We start from the raw sequence: 10,936 nt of genomic DNA, 5'->3' as shown, positions 1-10,936 counted from the left end.
GGGGGGAAAAAAAAGCAAGCTTCTGCCCCAGCAAAGTTGTAATTAAGGTTTACTCTGATTGGACCAGCCCAGGTCTTAGACCCCACTTCAACCAATCATATTTGTCGGGGAGGGGGGTGCGGAGCTCTGATTGGTCAGGCCTGGACCACTTGCCGTGCTAGAGCAAGGAGAGGAGGCAATGGCGGATAAACCTTGCGTTCTGGGATGGAGGGGTTGGTTCCCAAATGAAGACAGAGATCTTGCTGGAATTTGGGTCTGTGGGTGTCAGGCAGACAAAACTCCCCAACCTCCACTATTGGAGCTCACGGGAAGCGTCCCAAGAGTGTAAGGAAGCAATGACCCTCCCGGCAGACAATAAGCAAAGGCAACGTTTCTTTAGGAGAGAAGGTGGGGCTGTTGTGAGGAGTTAAGTTCATCCGTCAAGTCCAACCGCGCCTGGTGTGGAGCCGGTCCCACCGTAATGTTTGCTACTTTACAAGGGCCGGCCTTCCCGTTCCTGTGGATGGTTACGCTTCTCTATTCCAACTTCATCCACGCGTTCCATGCATACGTATCGAGCACCTTCTCGCTCTGCGCTAGGTGCGGGGTCCAGCGCTGCGCACGAGTTCCTGCCCTCGTGGGCTGACCCTCTAGAAAGGCTACAAGGAAGGAATAAAAAGAGAGATCTAAGACCCCACCCTTGAGGGCACAGAAGTCCCCCGATTCCCCGCCAGTGCGATGCTTTGGGCTTCTATCTTCTGCTCCCCCAGCGCTGCCCTCCTACGTCCTGAGGTTCTGGGGCAGGGCCCTCCAGCTCCCTGGCCTCCCAGGATCCCCACCCTCTTGAAAGGGGCTGGGTTCGGGGGGGAAACCCCGTGGCGCTTCTCAGTTTCAGCTCAGACAAGGCCTTTTATGTTTTTAAGGTTACTTCTCCTTGGAAACCAACCACCCCCGTGAAAAACCCACACACGCATGACGCAAACACAGACCCCACACCGAATACGTTTGTTGTTTAGAAGCCCTGGGGTGCCCCCTCTAGTAGGCCAGAGTCTGAGGAGAGCCTCTTCGGTTCCCTGCACTTCCGGGGCCTCCAGATAAATCTGGGACCCCTTCTGTTGGCCCCCGGGGCCCGGTCACACTCGCTTCCCTCTCTCTTCCCCTCCACCCTGAGACTGAACTCTCATTTCCTCAAAGCTGCTTTGACACCTCTTTCATCCAAGCCCTTCCACACCCTGATGTGGTCCTCTTTCCTCGAACGATTTCCTCTGCTCTTCCAACTTCCCTGCATGCCCAGGGCGGGCGCGGGAGAGGGGGACAGGGGTCCTCTGCCACGCGCCTCTTCCCCGGAGCCCACCCCAGTGGGCACGGTCCTCGCTTTATGCCAATCACAAGGTCAGTAAATAAATTCTCTTGCCACTGTGTGTTCTCACCTAGCACAAATTATCTCATTTAATCCCTAGGGGCCTTCCAACGTAGGTTCTAGCAGCTGGGTTTTACAGAGGCACAGGAGGGGGCAGGAGTGGGAACTAGAGCTCAACTCACGGAGGCAGACACTCTTCTTTCCCACCTTCTCCCACTACCCCCACCCTTCTAGCTAACAGATACCTAGTTTCACGCAGAGCAGCAGGGTGTCCAGCCCTAGACCAAAAACACTTGTTTTCCCAGCCTGCTTTGCAGCTGGGGTCTCAAGGGTGCAGGGCACTGGCTAAAAAGACAAGTGTAAGCCAGCTGGAGAGGTGGCTTCTGTGACAGTGTTTGATGTCTTCCACAAAAAAATGGACACTGTCCTTTGTCCCGTCCCCTCCCCTGATGAATGCTGATGAGATGTCTGGAGCCGCAGCAGCCATCTTACACACTTGAAACCACAAGCATGAAGATCCAAGCTAACATGCTCAGAATGGAGGAGCAGAAAGATCACAAGAGCCTGGATCCTTGACGACTTTGGTTGGCACCTGAGTCAACGCCAGTGGCTGCCTTGTTATGGGAACAAAAGGAAAATGAAACCACCGATTGTGTGCGCTATGGCTGGTCAGGCCTCTGTTACTGTTAGCTGACAGCATTTATAACTGAAGTCTTAGGTTTCTTAGCCCTGTGCTCTTTGCGTCCAGTGGTCACTGGACACGGGGTGAGTCACTTGTTTTGTTCTTCGAAGTGGCTGAGCACCAGAGGCCCTTTAGCTAGGAAAGAGAAACCTCAAGGGCAGTAGGTGAGGAGCTGCGGGCAGAAGCTGACAACATGGTGATGCTTCACGCTGACAGCAACCACCCCCCAGACACCCACCTTGTAGCACCAGGCCTGGGCTAGACCGCAGGGCATCAGACTGGGCGCCTTGCAATGACAGCATTGCCTGGCGGGCAAGGAAAGCAACTGCCAGATGAATTACTTCATTTGGGGTTTTCAGTCTCGGAGCCTGGCTGCTCTTTGTTCCTTCCTCCAAAGCAGAGGCCTGGGGGTCCCCGTGGCTCCTCCCATTCCCCCCACCCAGCATCCATGGGTCACCAAACCTGGAAAATCTGGCCTCTCATTGTATGTAAGACCCACCCCTTTAACTGGCCCACTGCCACTCCCTGCTCCAGGCTTTGCCTCTCTGTCCTGCATGGTAGCTGTGACCACCTGGCTGGCCTCCTTGCATCCACTGGTCCCACCGGGCAGCTCAGGGGCTCCTCCTCGTTGACAAACAGTTGTGCCACTCAAATGCCACGATGCACATCTCTTGCCTTAACAAATGCTTGTGCCGCCATGGATTCATTCGATCATCTACTCATTTAGCAAATCGTTATTGGGACTGTGTATCAAACACGGGGTTTGAGGGTGAGTCAAGTGTGGGCCTGCTCCTAGGAGCTCTCAGCCCTGGGGGGAGGGGGCAGCGGAGCCAGCCGAGAGCCCTGAGAAATGGCTGCTCTGCTTGGATGGCTCACCGAGACCCTAGCCTGTCTCTGGCACCTCGTAGATGCTGGATAAGTTTGTGTTGTTTATGTAAATGAATAAGCAGATGGAAGAATAGACTTTAATGGGGAGAGAGACCCAGGCTTCCCAGCGACCCAGCTGAGCCCAGCCTTCCGGCCTTCCCTGCCAAGGCACCTGTCATGCGCGTCGGAAGTCTTGGATGTGCCAGCCCGTCAAGTCCCCGGATGACTGCGGCCCCAGCCAAAATCATGTGCGGCCGAAGAGCATTCAACCAAGCTCAGCCAACTGGTAAAATCATGAGAAATAATACCATGGTGTACTGAAACAGTGACTTTTCTGGGGCTGAGCTTCCTGTTATCTCTTCCTTTCATCTTTTCCCTCTCCTCCCTACCCTCTTAACCCACCCCCCAGCCAACATAGAATAGTCACCTCTGGGGACGTCTGACTCCATCCAGGTCTCATGGGATGTAAGAGGCAAGACAGGGTAGGCTCTGGGGAGGGAGATAGGGATCTAGGATGGTTCTAGAAGACTTCTGAAGGCTCTAAGGTAGGTGAAATGATGAGCAGTCATCCATGTGATTCGAAGTTCAGCTCAATTCAGTTCCCATGTACTAACCCCGGGCTCCACGCCAAGCTGTGTGGGAGCTGGAGTTGCAGAGACGGTGAGATCCGGCCCTCAGCTCCCCGGGGGCTCAGGGGCTAACGAGACAGACAGATGAGCAAATCGACACCTGCCATGCGGTTGATCCACGTACCATGGAGGTGTGTACAATAGAGAGAAGAAGAGATTCTGGGCTCAGGGCGCTGGGGTGGAGATGTTTCTGCCCCCCCCCCCCTTGCTGAAAAGCAGCCACGACAATAAGGAGAACATGAAACAGAAACACAAACTCTCATCTTCAAAGAAACCAGGAGACACCTGTGACCCCAAACCACAGCATACAAGTCTGGAGAGCAGATGGAGGGGTGGTAAATGATTTAACAGAGCCCAGGGAAGGCAAAGCTAAGTGCCTGCTGTTCTCCGGTGGGGCGGGGTGGGGGGTTTGGAGGTGGGAGAGCTGCAAACCAACTGACCTTGCAGAGCCCCTGGGAGGCTCCAAAGTCGGGGGTCCAGACACCACAGATGGCAAGGCAGGAGGCTGAAAACCGGCGGGTTATTTGGAAGTTTGTTTAAGGGGCAATCAGACCTCCAGGTCCTCCCCTCGCTGCACTATGCAGCCGGGCAACCATCCCTCCCCAGCCTGGGCAGGAAAATCCAACCAGAGATATCTGGACCCAAGGATGCCAGCTACAAGGCAGGTGGGGGTGAGGCCCCAGTCTGATTATTTGGGACGTAGTAGGTCTGATTATGCCTGGCAGGTTATCACTGCCCCCCACCCAGCTCCAGGGGCGGAGCTACATCCCCATTCTGCTGACGCTAGCTTTGGCCTTGCGACTTGCTTTGTGCCGGTGGGATGTTAGCATACGCGTCATAAGGCGAGCCTAGATGGGCCCGCAGCCTTGGGCATGTTCTCTTGCGCTGATGAAAGAACCTGCCCCGGTAAGGCCACTGGTTCCAAGAACTGCCCTGAAGCTCAAAGCAGATTGGCCTAGCTTAGCCCAGCCTAGATCAACGCATTCCAGCTGACCTGAAGGTGCAAAGTACAAGAAACCCGTGTTGGTGTGCAGCACGGAGGGCTGTGTGGTTGTCTGTTACACAACGTTAGCTGACCAATGCAGGGGGATTCAGTGAAAGTCTGAATACTCAACAGGGTGACCCTAGCCCCCTTCCCTGGCTGTGAGTTCAGAAATGCTAGTGCCCAGGCATACGCTTATCCCAGGCAGGAATCTGCAGGCAGGATCTGACCACCCCAGAGAAAAGTCTTACAGAGGCTGACATCCGGTAACATCTAGGTATCCTTGACAAAAGATCCAGCTGTCCCTCCAGAGTTGTTCAGTATCGTGCAGGCTCTGCCTTTCTCCATGGAGCTGCCAGTCTGAAAAATGAAGAGGTAACGAAAGATGGACAATCGAGGAAAGTTCTGCCATGAAGGAGACTCAGTCAGACAAGCAGAGAAAAAGGAACTAGCAAGAAATAGAGACCAGGCAGTGAGCAGATGAAAACTTAAAGAAACCATCACTGCTATCCTTGGAGAGAGAAGAAAACATATTACACCCACGAATAAATACAGAAGACCATAACGAGGGAACAATCAGAAAACAGAGAAGAACTCTTAGAAATTAGAAATGTGTTTATTAGATTTCTTTTTTAATGAGAAGGTTTGGAAGATAAAAGAGTGACCACCACCACCAATAACAGCAACTCCTAGAAGGGAAAATAAAATGGTAAAGGTAAACAACAAGAAAATTACAGGGTTGGGGCTCCTGGGTGGCACAGTGGTTAAGCGTCTGCCTTCGGCTCAGGGCGTGATCCCGGCGTTCTGGGATCAAGCCCCACATCAGGCTCCTCTGCTGTGAGCCTGCTTCCTCCTCTCCCACTCCCCCTGCTTGTGTTCCCTCTCTCGCTGGCTGTCTCTATCTCTGTCGAATAAATAAATAAAATCTTTAAAAAAAAAAAAAGAAAATTACAGGGTTAATCCAGAAGGCCGATAGTTGAGTAAGAGGAGTTCCAAAAGAAAGTAATAGGAAAACCTTGTCCAGGGACGTCTGGGTGGCTCAGTCGGCTGAGAGTCTGACTTTAGATTTTGGCTTGGGTCATGGTCTTGGGTTTATGGGATCGAGCCCCGTGTTGGACTCTGTGCTTAGCTTGGAGTCTGCTTGTCCCTCTCCCTCTGCTTCTCCTCTCTCTCTCTCAAATGAATAAATAAATAAAATCTTAAAAAGAAAGATAGAAAAATCTTGTCCAGAACTGAAGAACACAAATCTTCAGATTGAAAGAGTTCACTAAGTGCCCCCAACACGTGGTGCTGGGACCAGGCAGTGGGGGTGGGGTGGGGTGGGAGCACAACACAAGCACTACAAAATCGCAGAAATTGAGGGATAAGGCAAAGATCCTAGAAGCCTCCAGAATAAAGGGAAAACAACCTAAGTTTACACTCAATGGATTGAGAATAAGAATAGTACTGGGAAGCCAAACTATGGAGAGAGTCCAAATCTCCAGTGACTGCTGAATGGATAAAGAAGAGGTAATATATATATAATGGAATATTACTCAGCCATCAAAAAAGAATGAAATCTTGCCATTTGCAATGATGTGGATGGAGGTAGAGTGTATGCTAAGTGAAATAAGTCAGTCAGAGAAAGACAAATACCACATGATCTCACTCGTATGTGGAGTTTAAGAAAGAAACAGATGAACATATGGGAAGGGGTGGGAGGGAAGGGAGAGAGGAAAGTAAACCATTAGAGACTCTTTTTTTTTTTTAAAGATTTTATTTATTTATTTGACAGAGATAGAGACAGCCAGCGAGAGAGGGAACACAAGCAGGGGGAGTGAGAGAGGAAGAAGTAGGCTCCCAGCGGAGGAGCCTGATGTGGGGCCCGATCCCATAACGCCGGGATCACGCCCTGAGCTGAAGGCAGACGCTTAACTGCTATGCCACCCAGGCGCCCCCCCATTAGAGACTCTTAACAATAGAGAACAAACTGAGGGTTGATGGAGGGAGCTGGGTGGGGGAGGGGGTAGATGGTGAAGGCTATTAAGGAAGGCGCTTGTTGTGATGAGCACTGGGTGTTGTATGTGAGGGATGAATCACTGAATTCTACTCCAGAAACCAATATTGCACTGTATGTTAACTAAGTAAAATTTAAATAAAAATTTTAAAAATTAAAATTTAAAGAATTAAAATTTAAAAAGTTTTTAAATTAAAATTAAATTTAAAAAAGGATAGTACTGAAAGCTAGACATACGGACAGATGACTCCCATCATCTGAGTTAAAGTAATTCTCAACCTAGAATTCTATACCCAGCCCGACTATCAACACATGAGTGAGGAGAATGAACTATTTGCAAACATGGGCACTTGCTCAGGAAATTGCTGGAGGATGTGCACCCACAAGATCAGGGAGTAAACCATGAAGGAGGAAGATTTAAGAAATGGGATCTAACACAGGAAAAAGCTGAAGGGAATTGATGATGGAGTGGTGGAGAGAGACTCTCGGGGCGGCAGCCACACACAGGCATAGAGGACAGCCAGGTCAGAGAGAAGGAGTTTATATGCCTCCAAGCAGAAATCCTCACGGAGCTAAAAACGCTGGAAACTCCCCTGTGAGGTTTTTACAAAGCAGTAGGAATGTATGCAAATACGGAGTCCTAGAAAACTGAGATATTAAAAAAAATAATAATAAAAAACACAACTAAGAAAAGGGAAAAAAGTGAAACAATTATGAACTCCGGGCTGGGCAGGAAATGATATTTACAGCGCATTCCTAATGAAAACACTGGACATACACTTCACCAAAAATGTCATTTCGTGGAGAGGGTGGAAAGAAGGGACCAGAGTGTGTAAGAAATCTACAACCCTCATCTACCATAATAGGAAGTCAGTAGATAATGGACAAAATTGGGGGATCGAGAGATAGAAAAATAAATCCGATATTTAGCAAGATGGAGAAAATACAAGGAGAAAAGAGTTAAGAGGCTGGAATTGCCTGTGGGATCAAGGGTGGGTCAGGGCCATGGGAGGACTGCTATTTTCTGCTCTCCTAAGTCTTTTTATCACTTTGGCTTTTAAAATTTACTTGCAAACTGTACTTTGCTAAAAATAAAAGCAAATAAGATAATAATTGCATTACAGATTAAAAAAGAAGCCAGAGGAGGGAGCGTCAGAGAACGGGAAGGCTTCGGAGAAGCTGGTGCCTGCACCTGCTGAGGGATTAAGAGAGCGACAGGGAACAGCTTGTGCAAAGGGCTTGGGGCACGCACGGGGTTCAGACTGAAGGCCACGGCGCTGTAGAAAGAGAGGAAGGGGCGAGTGGGAAGGAAGCAGGGAGAGGTGGCAGCTTCCACGGGCTCCTCAGGCCACGGTAAGGATAGCAGATTTCATTCTACACCAGGGGATGGCCCTAGAGGGTCTCAAGGAGGAAGCAACTGGCATGACTGGTTTTTTGAAAGGACTCCCTCTCCCCGCTGAGGTGGCAGGGCAAGGGCAGAAGGAGCGGGACGGATGAGGTGGTGGTGGCTTGGCCCAGAAGGGAGGCTCGGGGGATGGAGAGCGGTGAGCGGGTCAGGAAGCAGAGAGTCTGAGATAGAAGCAATGAAGCGTGGCGCCGGGGGCCACAAGCTCGCAGGCATTTCCTCCGTTTGACCATCATAAGAACCCCGGGCCAGACAGGAAGGTGGACACATTCTACCGAAGGAGGAAGTTAGCGGAGGGGTTTCACAAAGTCACGCTGCTTGTCTGGGCCCGAGGGGGGGGCTGAGACTCACCTGCAGGCTGCGAGCCCCTCTGCCCCTGCCACAGAGGAAGGTGGGGGGCTCATGCTGGTGTAGCTTCTCAGTGTCCCTGGGAACTGCTGCTGGGTATAGGGATTCACGAATTCTATCGTCTCACCAACGCCGTGCGGCAGGTGTGGAAGCTCAACCTCTGTTGAGGCTCAGAGAAGCTAAGTCACATATCCGAGGTCACACAGCCCGTGAGTGGAGAAGCTGAGATTCAGCCCTAGCAGGAAACAGCAGGGGCCGAAGAACCAGAGGACTCCTTTAATAGGCACTCCTGTGGCAGAGCCCCCGGGGCTGGGCCGGGAGGGTATTTTGGCCGACTTGTCTTATTTGAAGGACAGACCTCAGCCTCAGTAGCTCAGGCCCCCAGCCTGCACTGCGGTTGGCTCTGGCCTAGGCATTGTGGGGGAGAGGAGGGAGGGGGCAGCACCGACTGGGCTCTCAGGAGTGGGAGGAACCTGGGCCCCAGCTTCTGGAATACCACCTGTCTGATGGCAGAGACACAGTCACTGGTCTCAGGAAGCCCCCTAGTCCGAGGGTGGAGACATGGTCCTAGTTTTGGGGAGGTCAGGCTCTGACGGGGCAGACATAGCACTGTCCTGGTTTTGAGTCCGGGCAGCCCCTCCAGGAGACCAGGCAGTCATGACAACACTGAGGTGCCAGGCTTGAGGTTAGAGGCTCTCATGCTCCAGGACCTCGATGCCAGGCAAGGTGGGGCCACCTCCTGGCTCTGACACCCAGCATCCCTAGCCTCCCAGGGCTCACAGGTATGGAGTTGTCCTTCTTCTTCTTTCTGCCCTGCCACGCCCAGAGGGAGAGGCTGATCAGGGATCCCTGGGTTACTTCTGCTCGGGGAAGGCCCCTGGGTGAGGGTCGGTATCTGACTCAGGCCACACCTGCCCCCAGCCTGGTACCCGGGACCCCTTAGCTCCCCTCGGCCTCCAGCAGATATTCCGCAGATGACCGTCTCCCCTCCTCCGCCACCCTGCTGCTCGCCCTTCCCCCATCTTCTTCTCTTCCATAGACAAGCAGCAAATAGTTCCTGTGTGCTAGGCTGGTGCCAGGCCTGGGGACATGGTGAGGCTGGGGTCTCTGGGGAGTCTAGAGGAGAGGCCTAGCTAATCTAGGATGGGGAAGGCTCCAGGAGGAGGCCAGCTGAAGGAGGACTTCATCTTACACGTAGAGGTGGGGTGGGGTGTGTGGCCAGGGTGGGGGCACAGACTGTGCAAAGGCCCTGTGGTTCTCCAACACCGTCACCGGTGCCTGACGGGTGAACCTTTGAAGAACAGAAATTAGGTCAAGCAGTTCTGCTCCCACCTGTGAAGCTCCCGACCCACCCAGACTGAGAAAAGACCCTCCGTGGTACAGCCCTGCAGACCTCCCCTGCCTCCCTCCCCTCCAACCACCCTGCTCTCTGCCTGGGCCCTCCTCCTTAGATAGTCCTCCATCCCTCTCACTGTCTTAGAGCCCTGAGCTCTCCCCTCTTGAGGCAATGAATGAATGAATGTGTGAGGCTGGGTGTGCCTGGAGCTCAGGAAAGAAGGAAATGAGCAGAGGAGGAGGCAGGGGCCCGAGGCAAGGCTAGCAGGATATAAAGCCTGGAGGGCTGCGTGGGATGGGCCTAATTCTGAGGGGGATAAGAAGCCGTGGTGGGGCCGTGGGCAGGGGACGGACAGGGCCACAGAAACCCCTCCCTCACTCCCAGGAGCTGCCTGGAGCCCACCTGCTCCTCAGGAACTTGCACGGACGGACAGAACCCTGAGGCTGGACGGAGGGGCTGGCTTGCCCAGGACCCCTGGCAGGTGGAAGGACGGCATCAAGGAACGGGGCGTCCAGAAGCCTCTGGAAGCTGGTGTGTTCTTTGTCCCACTGTGTGCTGAGGCAGCCAGAGTGGCTCTTCTGGAAGAATCTGATGTCAGGCTCTCTGAGGACCTACTCCACCCCTGCCCTGGGTGCCTAGTGACGCAACAGGCCTAGCCCTGGTCCTGAGGAGCGGCGCGCCATGGGAAGGGGCCTGGATGGTGCCTGGCACGCTGCAGGCGCTCAACCAAGACTCATTCCCTTCCTTCCTCCCTCTCTCACCACCCCGCCCCCCCGCAGGGGCAAGGCTGCTCTGGTGGGAAGATGCTTGGCGACGAACTGTTAACTTGGGGCTGATCTCTTTTCCACTCGCTGGCTGTGTGATCTGGGTAGACTGCTCTCCCTCTCTGAGCCAGCTTGCCATCCGTAAACCAGGTACACTGCACTGCTCCCCGTGGGCAGTGTGGAAGCCACCGCGATGATGACGTAAGGCAATGCCTGTGAAGCGGGGGGCGGGGCTTAATACAAAGCGGCCATTGCTCATTGACCGCCAGGCGGTTATAATGCTCCCATCGAAAGAGGGGCTTAGGAATGATCCAGTCCAACCTCCCGTGTATCCAGAGGAGGGCCGACTCACCCGTGGTCACAAGGTTGGTCAGCAGGAGCCGGGGTACACATCCAGGGGCAGCCAGGCGTGTGCTCAGGCCGCGGGCAGAGCACCTTAGACCGCAGGGTGGCGAAGCCGGCCGGCCGCCTGTTTTTATCCAGGCTGCCAGCTCAGAATGGATGTCACACGTGAGCATCTGCAACCGATTTGAGGATAGGAAATACTAACTTGAACTCCAATTAAGCACCTTGACCCCGCCCCCCCCG

General features: G+C 53.2%; 1 protein-coding gene across 1 annotated transcript in view; it reads left to right on the top strand.

Annotated features, from left to right (window-relative positions):
• The first annotated feature begins 568 nt into the window (after positions 1-568).
• SSTR3 (somatostatin receptor 3) overlaps positions 569-10,936 on the top strand; it is a 19,404-nt gene continuing 9,036 nt past the window's right edge. The window contains exon 1 of the mRNA XM_034643615.1: positions 569-3,174. The gene's annotated coding sequence lies outside the window, so the exon portion shown is untranslated. The remainder of the gene's footprint in view (positions 3,175-10,936) is intronic.

The sequence above is a fragment of the Ailuropoda melanoleuca genome, chromosome 15 (assembly GCF_002007445.2).
Source record: "Ailuropoda melanoleuca isolate Jingjing chromosome 15, ASM200744v2, whole genome shotgun sequence".
In the NCBI taxonomy this organism is placed as follows: Eukaryota; Metazoa; Chordata; class Mammalia; order Carnivora; family Ursidae; genus Ailuropoda; species Ailuropoda melanoleuca.
Note: the sequence above shows the minus strand (reverse complement) of the source record. Positions and strands in the feature narration are given on the sequence as shown.